Genomic DNA, 12881 nt, shown 5'->3' with positions numbered 1-12881 from the left:
CAGGCAGCCAGAAGCAATCTAATTTTTGCAGTGCTGTTTTATTAACTAAAAGAACCTCATGAAATTTTTACATATAAGCTGCATTGCGAGGTCTCAGCTCTTCTGAAGACAGCAGCTACAGTGGAACAAGTTTGTGAGAGGTTGAGGTAGACATTATAGCACACTTATCACATGTACTGTGGCTAGTGCTTTTCCATGGTGTGCAAAGTCAATACTATAAATACCAACTACCTCCAAAACTGGATAAATGTCTTTGCTGATGTCAGAGGGTGGACATGACAGACCAAGAAAATGATGGCTATGCAGTTGTTTGGTGTCTCCACCACATGGCAGCTTCTCGTCAGCTGTGAAAGGAGGAAACACCCCTGACATCAATGGGATCGCTCCCCTTTTTACCAGCAGCAGTGTTAGTTCTGTGGCATTCAAGTAATACAGGAGAAGACTTGTGGCAGATTTATGAGAGAGTCTCTAACTGACAGTAGTTTTGTTTAGGTCTCCCATGAAAAATCACAAAACCAAATGGCACCATTTGAGAGAAAAAGCTTGTGATGTTCTGAGTAGTGTATTTCCTAATGGTAGCGCTATGGTGACATATATTCCTCTGTTATATCTGCCACATTTAGTTCAGATTGAAAGCAGTATGCAAGTGTGAAAACATCCCTTTTTACAGTAGCAGTGTTTGAAGAATTTCTTCTGGGAAGAGCACTGAACTGGTAGATCACTGCTGAGGTCCTTTTGGCCTAACAGGCCTTTTCCAATTCTGCAAAGCTGACAACAGTTAAGGGAAAAGATGATCAGCCTTTGCTGGGACACTGGTTGTATGACAAATGGAAGCGGGTCATTCTGGACATAAAATTTAATGGAAACATGTTTTGTCAGCATCAAGACATTTGAAGACCCATCTGCTGAGGGTGTGTGTCGTGACATCTGTTTAGAGGGAGGCGTAAAATTCCCCTTGTGAATCATGCCAGTTCTGCAGAGCTGGGAAACTCAGGCTCCTTCGCTTCTCTTGTTATGTTTGGTGTCTCACCCTTGAATGGGAAGGACTGTGGTTTGCCAAGGGTTCCAGTGGAAAATAAGGTTTAAAAAAAATTTGGAGAAATCAGATGGTAATTTCTCATATCATAGATGTTGTGAAATTTGGCTCTTATTGTGGCACTATTAAAATGTCTGAAAATGGTTTGTTTCTTAAAATACTGTAGAAAATGTTTTGGTAATGCATCCTTTCCAAATGGAATAATGAGTAAGAATGTGGAAGGCAAAATGCAGGAGTTTGTTTCAGGATCATGGATATTGTGCATTAGATATTATAGATTAGAATGGAAAACTTGTTATTTAAAACTGCTGTTCAAAATCTTATGGTTTGGACTAGTTAATTTTCTCTTCCACTTGGGTTTGAACATTTCATGTCCCTTGGAGATTGGATGTTGAAACTAATGTTCCCAGTAATAATGCATTAAACTGGAAAGTGCTGGATCTCAAGCATATTAATCAGTAAATACTCTGAGTTTTTATTGTTGCCATATACCTTTTGATAGCCAGTCCCATAATAATATAATATGATGCCTCGAACTGATGTGTTTATTGTTCTAAAAAGATGAATAGGCATATGTTGACCCTGGCTGCCGGATAGAAGGGAAAATTTCCAAAACATTAAATGTAATATTGAACTTGCTGCATTAAATGGTCTATCTTTATTTTGGCTAGGTTGCTTATCTGTTAGTTGTGATCTCTAAGTCTAGTTACAAATATTTTTTAAAATACTGTCAGAAAATCAAATCCTGTATTTGCAATCATAGTGGGCAGAGGGACAAATCAGTCTCTTGTCTTATTGTGATATGCCAAACACTTCAAAATGCTTCTACATCAATGCATTTTGAGGTGAATACTGCTGTAAAATCCAGGTCACCTCAAATGCACTGAAGCTGAAAAACGGCCTCAGAAGTTTTTTGGTAATATATATGCCCACTGAGTTAAAAAATCAGTTTCCTCAAGGCAGGTTTCTTAGCATGGCTGCAGTCTTACAGTAAGGTATCAAACCAGTCTTTCTTATAAAGTCGAGCTGCCTCTGCCTCATACTTTGCAGCTCAAATAATGGGCAGATGAAGCACAGGACAACCACTGAGCTCATAAGCATATCCTTAAAGGGATCTATTTTGTGGAATTAGAGAAAATAGAGTCTGTTTGGAATAATCTAGCTAAACTACCAAATATTCAACTTCCATTTATTTTCAGTTGTCTGTGGAGGTAAGGAGATTAGTATTTGCCTACAGATGAATCACACTGGATCTGCCTTTTAAGTTGTTACAGGATATTCAGTTGGGTAGGCACATCTGAAGGGTTGAAATGAGAGAACTGTCTCTCGTTTGTTTTCTTCAGTCAAGCATAAATCTCTAATTTTAAGGGCATTCTACCCTTGGTTTAGATTTGTTTATTTTAGTTTTATAGACCCCATTTTAAATCCATTTTAATGAGCTGTTTATGCAGTGATAGTGTTTTAAATATATGTTTAGGTTCTACGCAAGTCTGAGGCAATGATGCGTGAAGAGGGCATGAATTAATAATACGACAAAGGCAACTGAAATACCTCCGATGTACCAGCCAAACAAGATTCTGACATGGGTGCCTGTCTGCTTGTTTGCTTGCCCCTGCCTGAGACCGACAGTTCAAGCTGCTGTTTCTCTCCCCAGGGGTGGCAGATTTTGCTGGCCTTCATGCATCCTGGAGCTAGTTAGGACTCCCAGCCTAGTGCATGCACAGAGTCAATGATGCTGTCTGTGGTTGTGAGTGTGGGATGAAGATCAGGGAACAGAGGAATGCCAGGAACCAGCATTTCATCCCGTATGCCATCTGCAGGACAGTCATTCTGCACTTAGCTTGCTCTGTAATGGGTGAAGTGAAGTAGAATGGTACTAAGACTCAAGCCAGCACCTCCTATCAGCTCAATAGTCAGCTTCACCCAAGGCCATTCACACCTGGCCAGCTTGAGAACCTCTGCAAGTATTTGAAAGGTGCTGGAAGCAAACACAGATCCCAGAAACCCAGAAGCATCTCTGATAGGGATCATGATGCGTGGATATTAGCTGGGCAAAGACTTTACAGATGCTTTGTTCAACTGCAGCTTTTCTAATCATGGCAGATCTGCATGTGACAGTAGAGTGACCTGAGCCTTGCCACAACACAAGGTATGACAAGGCCTTTTGATGGTCTTTATGTGTGCCTACTTCCTGGACACTCATAAGGAGCTTCATAATTTGTCTCCAGACATATCTTGAATGCAGTAACAAGAATAATAAAAACTCAAATAGCAATTTGGTGCTCTGACCATCTGGGATCCAGGCTGAGAGATGAGATATAGTACAGACCCTAAAGCTGTTAGTAAGGTAAGCTTTCTTACTCTTTTTTGTAATTAATTTAAATGGTTCTTAAATGATTTTCAAATGAGTTCATACTCACAACAGCTTTGAAAATCTGTGTCTTGCCAGTGGGATCTGACTGCTGCTTCTACTGCTGTGTCTTGGTCTGATTCCCAGCTGGAAAAACCAAACCTCTGTATCAGCTGGGTGCAACCTCAGCACAGTGATAAAAGAAAGAAAATGAAAATAGTTGGAGGCTTTTCTGAACACCATTTAGAGAATCCTTTTTCTAATACATGGACCCCAGAGACAAAAGAAAACAGAGAGAAAGAAGACACTACATGTGCCTATTAGCATAAGTATGTGATGGTTGTGTTACTTGCTTGAAAAAAGGATGCTGAGAAGTACTGAGTGTATGAAGTTAAAGCTGATGAAAGTGTAATACACAGTAGTATTTTATGGAAGATCACTTTTTAACAGGGTTTTCTTTTCTCCTGATAGAATAGCCTGGAAAGATTGAATTGGGTTTTATTCCACTAAAGCAAGAGACTACATGTTGAGGTATAAGGGAGGAACTGGAAGAATGACAGAGCCAGAGCAGTTAATTCTGGGCTCACCTTTGGGCTTGTACATCCCAAGTATAGCAGCAGAGTAAAGAGGAGTTACAACTGTGCCAATTCTCTTCCAATCTGAAATTGTGTCTCCATGGCAGGGTGTGCCACTCCAGTGCTGCCATTCTCAGACTCATTAGACTTATTAAGAGACAGAGCTAATGCTATCAGGTGCAGTGGTACACTGATGCAAATGAGCAACTTTTCAGGGCCCAAGTTAAGCCAATATGGCACTGTACCCTGTGACCATGGCAGCTTGTTTGGAGTTAGGAGCGCTTATGGTGAGGCTGTGTATCAAACACTGATGTGCTGGAGAAAGCCTCCTGTGAGTATGGTGGAGTTAGACTTCCAAAAGCCTGTATAGGAGGACTAACAAGGATGAATTCCAGTTAGCAGCAAAGGGGAAGGGGAATCCATCCAGATGCCAGATGCTGGGTTCAGCGAAAAAGAAGAGGGAAAAAGGATATTTGTTTCCCTGAAGGACTTCTTTTAAGTTACAGGTGAAGCTGGGGACAAGTGAGAAACTCTCTTATTTAAGGGTGGACATAGGTTTTTGGCCAGGTGGATAGTCTAATACTGACTACACCATTTTTGTTTCATTAAAAAATTCTGTCTTTAATACAAGAGGAGTGGCAGAAAAACATCCTGAGATTTTAAATTTTGCAGCCAGCACCACAAAGCCCAGAATCAGTTCTTGGCAGCCCAGCTATTAGCAGCATTGTCCCATGCTTTGCTGCAGTGCTGACTGCAGCAGCAGTAGTTTGAAGAGCTGGTGCTGCCTGAGGTTGCCAGCTGAGCCCTGACACTGGCTTCTGGCTGGCCAGCTGATGTCTCCACAATGCTGTCTCAGGGCTGTTGGTCAGATGGCTTACACCTTTTGATCTCAAAAAACTTATGTCACCAGCGAGGCTTAGGACTAAAGCAGCCAAAAGGCACTTTTTTCAGGACAACCAAAAGGTGCATTTTTCTACCAGGGGCTCCCAATATTTTTTTTTCCTTTTTGCTGTTGCTCTATGCCTGACAGACACTTACCATCCCTGCTTGAAGATTCGCACAGTGGTGGGCAGCCTGGGGTTAACCTGAGCAATTCAGCCAGCTGTCTTTCAGACCTGGATTTAAGAGCCTGCTGTCAGCATTTGCAATCCATGCTGCTGAGAATTACCAGGCCCAAGAACAAGTAACGTCACCAAAAACACAATTCAAAGGCTTGCATTTCAGTCCATGTTTAGCAATTGCCTCTTAAATTGGCTGTGAATCTTGTAGGAGCCATGTGAGGTGCCCTGGGAAGCTTTATCACAGAATCACAGAATCATCAAGGTTGGAAAAGACCTTGAAGATCATCTAGTCCAACCATTAACCTAACACTGACTGTTCTCAACTACACCAGATCCCTCAGCGCTATGTCAACCCGACTCTTGAACACCTCCAGGGATGGGGATTCCACCACCTCCCTGGGCAGCTCATTCCAACGCCTAACAACCCGTTCTGTAAAGAAATACTTCCTAATATCTAGTCTAAACCTTCCCTGGTGCAACTTGAGGCCATTCCCTCTCGTCCTATCTCTTGTTACTTGGTTAAAGAGACTCATCCCCAGCTCTCTGCAACCTCCTTTCAGGTAGTTGTAGAGGGCGATGAGGTCTCCCCTCAGCCTTCTCTTCTCCAGACTAAACAACCCCAGTTCCCTCAGTCGCTCCTCGTACGACATGTGCTCCAGACCCTTCACCAGCTTCATTGCCCTTCTCTGGAGATGCTTGAGTAATTCAGTGTCCTTTTTGTAGTGAAGGGCCCAAAACTGAACACAGGAATCGAGGTGCGGCCTCACCAGTGCCGAGTACAAGGGCAAGATCCCTTCCCTGTCCCTGCTGGCCACGCTATTTCTGAGGAGGGATACCAGGATGCCGGTGGGAATTGCCACTGAGGGTTTTTGTACCAGCTTCCCAACCCTTTTCAGCTTGCTCCCAGGCTGAGAGCCAGGAAAGATCCTGCTCAGCTCAAGTGTACCAGAGTGTGTTTCCCAGGTATGTTAGCTGTGTCCAGGGGATGCCTTATGGTAGGAGTATGACTGCACAACTAAGTACAGCTGAGAACAGTGCAGGGAGAGGAGGAGGACAGGGACTGGCAAGACTAGACAGTTTAATTGTGAGACACTGAAGCCCTTCCCTTCTCCCTCACCTGAGCAGCCAGGTAGTCCCTTCAGCTTGCATGTGAGGAGCTTCTCTTCAGCACTTAATCTGCGCATTTTCAGGGTCCCACCAGACCCAGGCGAAATAAATACATACATACATACATAAATAGAAAAATCCTAGCAAATGAAACAAATCAAAATCACCACCAGAAATACAGAATCAGTGGTAGGAAGGAGTAGAGCTTGGTTGTAAGTGGGTCACATATAGGAGACACTGCAAATTTCTTGCTCCATAACAGATCATTTCCACCTCTGGGTGCTGTTCACAATAGAAGCTCCGTTGATTTGATGCTCAAACAAGAGGACAGAGGAGGATGACATCCTGGAACAGTCTTTCACCACCTTGTGAAGGACTGGGACAGTCTCTCCACTGAGAGTTTCAGAATAACTTGTTTTACTGCATGGGACCTACAGGCTTGAAGCCTTTGAAGAGCCAGGAACAAGGCTGGTTTAGTCCAAATTGTCTTGCAGCTGTATAAGGAGGAGGGCAGCACATCTGTAAATTGCTGTCTAGAGATACACATACAGACTGACAATTTCTGTGCATCCTTCAGCAAAAATAAGAAGTGACCCTCCAGGAGGGTGTCCATGTAGGCACTCTTCCTTCTTTGCCCCAGGTTGGAAGTCTTTGGGCACAGTTAGGGACTGACTGAGGCTATCCCCTTGGGATAAGAAGAGGGAGGAAATTAGTATCCCAAGAATACCAATTTATTGTAGTGGTGGTGCATGGATGCTGCCCTCCATCCTGTGGGTAGAGCAGGATAGAGACAAATGCTGCTGGGGGAAAGCCTACCCCGCAGCCCTGCTGTATGGCTACTCATTCCTGTACTCCTGCCCTTGCAAATCTTCATTTCTAATGGCTTTTCTTCCTCTCTGCCTCACTCTGTCAGTCTGAACTTGGTTTTCAGCCCCATCAAAACCCTTCAACCACCACCCTGCTTCCCACCTCTTTGGTCTTACTTTCCTTAATCTATTCTAACTCCCCACCTTTCCCGTATATTCCAGTGGAACAGAAATTGCTGCTAAATGCCAAAAGATACCCCCCATCCAAAATAAAATAAAAAAGTAGCCTTGAGATGTGAATGTAGTGACTGTAATTAACTATCTAATCTCATGACGATTGTCCTCTCTCTTCTTTCTCCCTTAGGCTTTGGTGTTCACTCTCACTTCTGCAACAGGAGCAAATTCCTCATGACAGAGGATTGTCTTTTGCTTGTTTGATGTGCTTATCTGTTTTAAGCACTACCTTAATGGTAGTTCTAAAAGTATAAGGCACAGAATAGTTTCTCTACCCAAACTGTACAGTACTGAGACCCTATAGCATGTTACTGGAAAGTCTATTTTATTCCTGCGGGTGAAACAACAGATCATCTTAACAGGAAATGAAATGACTAATAGCAACTGGCCCACACTGCTCCTGTGACAGGCCAGCTTGTTGAGAGTGGTTTGGTGACTGATAAGATAAGGGAGTGGAAAAGAGATGTTGAGAGGCCGTTTCACTGAAACTTAAACAAATATCTTGGGCTGTAGATTAGTTGATGTCCTGCCCTAATATTTCAATTTTATTATTAACCAGAAAAACAAAAACAAATCAAAGTTCCCAAGGCACAACAAAACAAAGTGAAAGTTCCCAAGGCACAACAAACCAAAACAGGCTAAATCAAAATATGCTCAAAGACATGCATAATGTATTAACTGTATTTTGCTTCATTTGTAAAGAGCAAAAGAGAACAAGTAACCAGTGTTTTGGCCCCTTATGGGCCTTTGTCAGGGACACACTTCTCTGAGTTTTTCGGTGGGAAAAAGGATTTAAAAAATTTTTTTTCATAAGAGTTTTTCAAGATGCCCTACAAATATATATTAACTATTATAAGTTCTTGGGTTTTATTTGAAACAGGACATTTCCACCTCTCTGACTAATTGATTTCCATCTCACTGACTAATTGGAGGAAATTTATGCCACAAATAAAACAACCAGTTTAAACCTGCAAGCCTCTAGCCACATATCCTTTTTCATGAAAGTGGGTGCTACTGAGCTGTACAGAACATTTACATGCATGTGGGCTGCCAGGATTGGACCTTTAAACATAGTTTCTGTGGTATCCTCCTCAAAATTGCAAGTAATAATTTAGAAACTTTTTTTTTCTTCCCATCTTAGTCATAAATCCTCTTACAGTGTAACTCTTAAGTAGATTTAAAGACAATATTTTAAAATCAAGTGTTTCTTTTTTTGTTGTTCTTTCGTTTTTGGTTTTGTTTTTTTTTTTTTTTTCTTTGCCTTGAGGGGGAGTATCCTGCAGATGCTTTAGAAATTACAGCCTTATTTCCAGTGCAGAAACAACCGTTCTGGCTCAAGTGCTGTCCTTAGCCTGACTCCTGTCCACATGCTGTCTGGTCCACACCCAGCTGTCTGTTGTTTTGTGCCAGACCCAGCCATCACTTGGAAACTTGTAGGAAATATCATCAAAATATATCCTAAACAGAAGAGCATGGGGTTTCTGAGGGACTTCATATCCTCTTCTGCATTTCAAGCACTGTATATATGCTGTGGTGGTGTTGGCAGATGGAAACTAGTGTTTTTAGCAAGTTGATTTTAAAGGTGGCAGATACCAGGCAAACAAAACAAAACAGATTTTCTTCCTATTCTAATTCTTGTTGGATATACACCTGAATAGCTAAAGAAGCAGTATGAATTGCAAACCTTTACCTGAAATGACCTTTGCAAAAATATGGATATTCGTCTTTGCAAATTTGTAATCTAGTACGTATAAGGATTTCTTTTGTTGAACTAATTCTCAAAATGGTCTCAGGATTTCTCTGTGACCCCTTTACACCTTTTCTGATTTTTTTAACAGGTTCTATGTTCAAAAGCTTGAAAAACTAAATTGAAATATTTCAGTCTAACTGGAGAGCATGTACAAAAGTAGAAGCTTGTATATCAGAGAAGAGCCCCACTTGTGTTTGTAGCGTGCAAAATACATCCTATGCTGCCATATATGCAGACCATCCCTGGTTTTGGAAATGTTTTATGACACATTTCTTCCTTCACTAATTTCTTGCTTTTTTGGTCATTTGCATGTGTACACAGAAGTTCAGCTGCACAAATGGATGCTGTTCTTTGGAAATATAGCTCTTAGAACTAGGCTATGGGGGCCCTGTCTCCATCCTTTCTGGAGGTGACCTATGTTTGTAGTTATGCAGTCTTCAGTGTAAGAGCTGCCTGTGCATACAGCTTTTCCATTATTCTGTTATACCTTCCATTATTAGCTCATGGCACAGATGCTTTGGCAATGGGCACATTACAAATGTACATACAAGTCACTTGCAGGCACAGGAGGAATCTGTTTTATTCAAAACATGACCTTAATTTGCATGGCTGTAATTGCTTGAGTGTAGATACTTTGCAATTTTAGTGTCTGTGCAAGAACAAGTGCTGTAAGAATTTACTGCAATACAGAATTCTTGCTACTCTTTGGTGTTCAGTGGACACAGGCTGGTTTTACAGAAACTTTCCACTTACAAGGCTATAGAGACATGAAAGGATGCCATTAGATCTCCCTTGGACTACACCCCCTGATATATGATTGCTGTTTTTTTGAGGGGTGGGTTTTATTTCATTCAAGTTTTTCTTTGTTGAAAGCTTTTTGCCAGTAGTTGCAGGCTCCAAAGTCAGTGATAACATGGCAAAGGCACATCGCAAATCTAACAGATCCTAATTATACTTTTGTTTCTTAAAGTCTCTGTCAGGATGATTTCTGCTTAAAGAGCAGCTTGCTAAACTGGAAGCAAGCAGGCTGGTGATGCAGGTAGGAAAACTGGAAAAATAATGACCCTTCCTTCCATCAAGGTCAGCTGCCTGCTCGTTACTGCGATCGCATGTAGTTGCAGAATCCCTCAGGTGTCCTTGCTGATTCTTGCTGATAGAGAGCCAGAAAGCCTCCTCTCATCTCAAGCAGAACCTGTTGTATGTGAACGTTGGCATGGTGAGACACACGTGTATCCCCTCCAGGCTTAATTACGTGACACACAACGACTGGGAGTGAAAGTGGAGACCAGCAAGAAGATCCAGCAAATCTTTATCCCAACAATTTATCTAGTAAGAAATAGCCTTTAGGAACCCCCACAAGCACTGCTCATTCCTCAGTAGTCCAAAAAAGAACATATTTCCAAATCGTGGCTTTGCTCTTCTCTACATAGTTTAAGACAGCAGTTTTCAACCTTAGCTTTGCTGCTAACCTCTTCCAACCACAAAAATCACTTTGTGGCCCTAATCCCATCAGATTATTTTAAATAAATACAAACGTGGTAAGTGCTTCTGCTCCTGCGAGAAGCATTTTGCAACTGTGTTTTAAGTTATGGACCTTGGTTTTAGAGAAGGCAGTTCAGTCCAAAAGACCTTTTCCCTCTTCACATAAAATTGATCATCTGATACCATCAGTGCATAAATTTTGCTGGGTCAAGGACAAGACTTTATTGTAAGTAAATCTCTATAAAAAAAGAGTATCAGAAGAAATCAGAATAAGCCTTTTGCAAGAGAATGCAAACTTAAAGCAAAAAAAAAAAAAAAAAAGAGTAAGTTTGTATAACTCATTAACTTCTGACATTTTAATGCCTTCCCTCCAGGAAAATGGGAGAAGTGGACAGTGTTTCTGATCTAGAAGGGACTTGTTGAAAGTCTTGTCCCCATAGTAAATCCACATTGAACAGAAGAATATCCATGACAGAAAGATACTCATCTGAGTAGTATCTTAAATATTAACCAGAATTTGTATTTCGTGTGAAGATTTCCCAAATCATTGCACGGATCAGGAACTTTTGCCAGCTGCTCCAGTGTTTTGAGCACTATTCCTAACATAAGAGCTTCCTTCATTCTCTTTCTTTTCCTCCAGGAACAAAGTAAGAAGAAAGTTTTACTTTCCACTGCTCCTTATGATCAGTTCTGGGTATGGACTCAATTTGTGCTGCTGTTGCCACTAAAAAAAACCATGATAATGCAAAGTTGCTTTTTCGTTAATAGAGCCAGCATTTGCAGTCCTGATAAAAGCATTCTCCTCCAGGCTGTTGTTTTCTCTAGACTTAGCGCTGCTACTGTGTCTCAGGCAGACTTCATGGGCTTAATACTAAAATGGCTCTTGACTGAGGGAGTTACTCACAAAGGTGGTAGATACATGATTATTTTTCCTCCCACATGCATGTGTGCTTCCTTCCTGGTATTTCGTAGAAATTCTTCCGTCCTGTTATTAGTGGTCTCATTTCTAGGTATACAGAGTTTGTAGTATTGTGTATTGGAGATACAGTTTTGCAGAACAATGAATGATTTTGTTTGCAGAATACCGTCGGTCTGGATAGAAGATGAAAATGTGTCATCTCTTGACAAAGATTGAATGGATTACAGTATTTTTTTTTTTTTTTAATTTTAAATACTAGGTTACAGAAATGCCTCTGCAGTCAATTGGTTTATACCACTTTTGCCTCATTTTATGATCTGTTCATGCTGGTGCTATGCAGTGTTTAATCATGCTACGCTGATATTAAGAAAATCTGTGTTTGCGTGATACAGTTCCTTATTATATTCTGATGGGCAAATTACTGCTGTTTTTATTCCTGTTAGCATCACCAATAATTTAAGCTCAGTTGTAGCTGCTTCATACTAATATTCAAGTGGTTATGTGCTCTGAAATATTATGGTATTCTCTACCTTTCTCCCCTCATTTCTGTGCAGTTTCTCTTAACTGACTGGTCTGTTTTACCTGTGTGCCTGCTGCTGCTCTGGGCTCAGGTTGCCAACTCTCATCTCCTTGTTTCAGTGCTAGTCCACTAGTAGCAAAAATCTGTATATTTTGCTCAATTTTGGGCACATATTTCTAGGGCATTTTGTTGTAGCTCTGTGCTCTGCAGCCTACTGGATGCTTTCAGCTGAACCTAGCTTAGCGGGAAGTGTTTATTGCCCTCCATTCAGCACATGTGAAACCACATCTGAAGTTCCTGTGTCAGGTTTTGGGCTCCCCAGCACAAGAAAGGCATGGACATACTGAAGCAAGTCCCCTGGAGGGCCACCAAGATGCACAGGGACCTGGAGCAGAGGATGTACGAGAAGCGGAGAGATCTGGGACTGTTCAGATGAAGAGAAGGTCATTGAGGGATCTTACTGCTGTCTGTGACTACCTAATGGGAGGGGAGAGATAAGTCAGAGCCAGACTCTTTTCAAAGGTGCATGGTGATAGGAGAAGAAGCAACAGACACAATTTGGAACATATGAAATTCTGATTATATATATTTGGGGGGAAAAAAATCACCATGACTATGATCAAATACTGACACAAATTGCCCAGTGAGGCTGTGAAATCTCCATCCTCAAAGATACTCAAAACTTGACTGGAGAAGACCCTGATCAACTTACTCTGAGCAGCAGGTTGGACCAGATGGACCCCAGGGGTCCCTTCCAATGTAAATTATACTAAGATAACCTTATCCTGAGAGGGAGAAGGTAGATTATATGGGCAACTTTGGAGGCCTGGATGGGAAGCTCTGGGAATCAGTCTCCAGAGAAGTAAATTCGGGGGAGATAGCTAATCATAGAATAATAGAACAGCCCCGGTTGGAAGAGACTTTGAAAGATCATCTGTCCAACCTTTCATGGGAAAGGGAGTCTAGATGAGATTATCTAGCACCCTGTCCAACTGCATCTTGAAAACTTCCAGTGATAGGGACTCTACCACGTCCCTAGGG

General features: G+C 41.6%; 1 protein-coding gene across 6 annotated transcripts in view; it reads left to right on the top strand.

Moving 5' to 3' along the window:
• The window catches only part of ENOX1 (ecto-NOX disulfide-thiol exchanger 1), a 383297-nt gene that overhangs the window by 101610 nt on the left and 268806 nt on the right, over positions 1-12881 (top strand). The gene's annotated exons all lie outside the window — the stretch shown is intronic.

The sequence above is a fragment of the Strix uralensis genome, chromosome 2 (genome assembly GCF_047716275.1).
Source record: "Strix uralensis isolate ZFMK-TIS-50842 chromosome 2, bStrUra1, whole genome shotgun sequence".
Classification (NCBI taxonomy): Eukaryota; Metazoa; Chordata; class Aves; order Strigiformes; family Strigidae; genus Strix; species Strix uralensis.
The sequence above is the reverse complement of the archived record's forward strand: the minus strand, read 5'-3'. Positions and strand labels throughout refer to the sequence as shown.